At 33.0% G+C, this 4,538-nt stretch overlaps 1 pseudogene; it reads left to right on the plus strand.

Moving 5' to 3' along the window:
• Window positions 1-216: 216 nt before the first annotated feature.
• Window positions 217-3,137, plus strand: LOC148303384 (histone H2A-like; annotated as a pseudogene).
• The last annotated feature ends 1,401 nt before the right edge of the window (window positions 3,138-4,538 follow it).

Genomic DNA, 4,538 nt, shown 5'->3' on the forward strand with positions numbered 1-4,538 from the left:
AATTAACCTAAATTCCTCAGCTTTAAATCCGAGTCCCTTCTGAGACGATTCACTGCAATAAAACACAACAACGTTATGCAATAGATCACTAAGAACATGTACTGAAATACTTAACCTGAATAGAATAAAACGGTTACCTTAAATACCTCAAACACGTCAGCTCACATCCTTACATCCTACCACCAGTAAAGGAGACAATTTTAGAGATGCACCACCATGTCAGGTCACGGAAAAGGAGGCACATTGGAGAGAAAATCAAAGTCCCGTTTGAACCATGTCGCTCTGTTATTCCGCATTCACAGGCTGCTCATGAAGGGCAAAATCGCCGAGAGAGTAGGGCCGGTATGCTCATGTACCTTGCTGCCGTGGTGGAGTACCTGGCTGCCGATGTATTGGAGTTGTCTGGCAACGCCGTCAGAGACAACAAGGAGGCCAGCATGACCACTCGACATCTGGAGTCATCCATTTACAATGACGAGTAACTGAGCCAAATGCACTCCGGCGTGACTAATGCATGGTCACACCGAAGAGCAGTTTGCTGAGCTTCTCGTTATTGTGGATGGCTGACTGCAGATGGCAAGGGGTTATCCTGGCCCTCTTGTTGTCTCACCTCGTGGAAAAGGACACTTTTCTTGAATTTCTCATACGGCAAGTGTAAAGCGAATTCGTGACGCCAATTCCGCAGGCGAGCAGGTAAACCAGGAAACAGTTGGAACTTGCATAAATCGAATTCAGATGCAACGATAATATGCAAAGTTTCAACTTTCCCTAATGTCCTTGATGATGGGTTAAGCCTGTCACTTCGTGTCGCGTTTATTCCATCAAATTATTAATAAATAACTATCCCGCCGTTTCATTGCAAGGGTGGGTAGAGAGAATAAAACACACCAGTCTTTCTTTGAGAACAATCTTCGGCATCTCCACATTAGTGCATCTCCTCATTCATACCCGCCGATTATTCCGACTCCGGACCAGACCACTTACATGAAATACTTGATCATGCCAAATTTCCTTAGGTTCTATTTCCAACTACAAGCGAGCCATATGCGGCTCTTTAAGCAATTTTCGTGAAACTTTCTTTGTCAAATACAAAATGACGTTTTTAAAAATGTTGTGTTTTTTAACTATTCTCTGCATATTCATTTTTAGTTGGGTCGGGTAAGGAGGGATGGTGCCGTTTAAGCACATATGAGCCCTCATAAAACCTTATTCATGTTAAAAATGTAAATATAGAGAAGAATGAAAAACTACACTAGTTTCAAACCACTTTCACGTTCAATATCCCGATAAAAAGCTCGTTTGATAGCAAACATGCCTATTTATACTAAAGACAACCATCCTCATGGATCTTTTGAACATTTAATAAATTCAATAAAATTATTTTAAATTAAAAATTGGCTCCCTAAAAGTTTCCAAATCGTTTTTCCACTCACGTTTGGCTCTTTTGGACCCCTGATCTAGAGGAACAATATCTTATTTTACTATTAAGTATTACTCCAAGCTGAAGAGGCTTGATTGTCGGTCAGGAAGAGAAGATGAAGATGAAACATATCGCTCACTCCTTTCAACAACGTCATATATCAAAAATCGTCGATTTTCATTTGTGTATGTTTTCAGAATGCCCAGAAAATGTAATATATCCCAGCAAAAGCGGCATATTTTTAACTTGATATTTACCGGCTACAGGGCAGAAAGTGTTTTTTTGCATTTTGAAGGAAAGATATAGTTTCATTATATTTTTGAAAATATAAAAAATTTTCAAATGGAGAAAAAACATTCAGGTTTTACCTAAAAAGATCTGTTGCACGGTAAAAAGTTCAAAAAGTGGCTTAATATTTATTTTTAATACATTTCATTAGAAATTTAAACTTTAACCCTTCACTGCATAGTGTATCAAATTTGTTACATACCCAAAAGTTAGTGTTAAAACGTCCTTTAAAAATTTAAGCAACCATTCTTTGTTGTTACTGATTAGATACATTCATTACTCAAGTATATACAATAGTTCATAATTTAGCCAAAAGATGCGCTATGAACGCCAAAATAATAACTTCACTTCTCTCTCGAAGACGAAATGTCAATGCAGTCATGCAGTCATGCAAAACAAGTCATGCAGTGAAGTAATCTCTTAAAAAATCAAGTTTTTTTATGTATGACGTTATTGAAAGGAGTGAGTGATATGTAAAAAAAAAACTCTTTTAAAATTGAAAAAAAATCCTACTTTAATACATTATATACATAACTTGAATTTATCGTATATTTCCGGAACGTCAATTTCACCGCCACATAGTAAACTAGAAGAAAGTTTAAACTTGCATTAATCGAATTCAGGTGCAACGATGTAATGCAAAGTTTAACCTTCCCCTAATGCACTGCTTCGTAGATTTGAGTAACGCTTTAAATAACGAGATCCAAAATACAAATGGACCAAAGAAAACCTAACACATGCTTTTTTACGGTGGACATGTGGAGCGAATGGATAACGAGAGAATGACTAAGAAAATTTATGTGGCGAATGTGAGCGGGAAAACAGAACTAGGACGACCGAAAAAGACTTGGCACGATCAGATCAATCGGAACCTAAAATCTGGTGGTGTAAAAAGTCTGCATAATCGGAGAACATGTATGACTAGATGTATGGATGTGAAGGAGGCGAGGAGTGTATGTCAGGACAGAAGAGTGTGGCGTTCCATCCTTTCTGCCTACCCCTGCGGGGAAACGGCGTGTTGGTAGTAGTAGTACTTCTATCAATGCACCTACCACTTCTTTTAGTAAAAAGAACTCTGAAAGCTCCCACCACATTCCCAGGTCGGATTGAAGCTTTTCGCTTCTATTCGGGCCCATCCATTAAAAAAACTTTTCTTTTCGTTTTTTGAATCTTATATCGGTATTTAACTAATGGAAAGTTTTTGGCCTCCAAATATAAAAATTATTACTAATGCTTTGAAAGTCCCTATCACTGTCAGCGGGGCATGTAAGTTAATACTAACCACTATGTTCTAATACCCAGGGTGACAGCGGTAGGAAAGTTAGTAAACCACCCGCACCGACAGGCCAACCTTCCGAGTCACCACCAGAGTCCACCCAAACCCAAAGTCCTAAGGAGGAATACCAAACAACCTAAGCCACAAAAGTGACCCTAAAAATCATTTCCTAAACCAAGGGCTTTTTTTTAAACAAAAAAGGTCCAGGAACTAACATCATGTAAAGCTTTTTACTAAAACGAATTATATTAAATTATCATTTAACCGGTTCGGTGCCACGAGCGCGTTAACGCGCTCTCCAATCCCGTGCTTGCCAGGTCAGCCATACAAAATAAGCGCGTAAACGCGCTCTTGTTTAAGCTTGTCGCAAGCCAATATCAAATGCAATTGCATTTTTTAAAATTTGAATATATAGAAACTTCTATTTGAAAGATCAAAAAATACTAAAATATTACAATTTACCGATATTATTAAAGTTATAATCATCTTTTTAAATGCTTTCACATTTTTGTAGAAAAAAATCACGGGCTGCTGCGTACGGCCATATTAATCTGGCATCGAAAGGATTAAATAATATTTAAAGTAACATTTCCCATCATTTATGTTTTCATTTTAATTCAAACACAGATTTTTTGGGTCTACTAAGTTGTATTTTATTAACAAAAACACATTAAAAAATTAATATTGTGACAATTGTTGCCTAACAAGGCGAAACAATTGTCACAATATATTTTTTATGTGTTTTTGTTAATAAAATATAACTCAGTAAACTCAAGAATTCTGTGTTCGATTTAAATTTTATATATATATATATATATATATATATATATATATATATATATATATATATATATATATATATATATATATATATATATATATATATATATGTATATATATATATATATATATATATATATATATATATATATATATATATATATATATATTTATATAAATTTATACATATATATAAATATACATATATATATATATATAAATATATATATGTATATATATATATATATATATATATATATATATAAATATATATATATATATATATATATATATATATATATATATATATATATATATATATATATATATATATATATATATATATATATATATATATATATATATATATATATATATATATATATATATATATATATATATATATATATATATATATATATATATATATATATATATATATATATATATATATATATATATATATATATATATATATATATATATATATATATATATATATATATATATATTTATATGAAGTTCTACAAATTAAACGCCAAATCAATAAATAAATTTTTAAAAAACCTATCATTTTGAAAACTAACGTTTTTTATAAAGATTCTAATTACGTAAGCGCAAACATTGTGTCGTATAATTGATTTCGAAAAATAAAAAATATATATCCACCGCGTTACACGAAAAAAAAGCCCTGCCTAAACCTAAAGGTCAAACTGATGAGGGTAGAGCAAGACCCGGGAAGTTGGGAGTATCGAGGTAGGGCTGGCCCTGGTG

Source organism: Brachycentrus maculatus, unplaced genomic scaffold (genome assembly GCF_059751285.1).
Source record: "Brachycentrus maculatus isolate JH-2025_06_01 unplaced genomic scaffold, ASM5975128v1 h1tg000370l, whole genome shotgun sequence".
NCBI classification, from domain to species: Eukaryota; Metazoa; Arthropoda; class Insecta; order Trichoptera; family Brachycentridae; genus Brachycentrus; species Brachycentrus maculatus.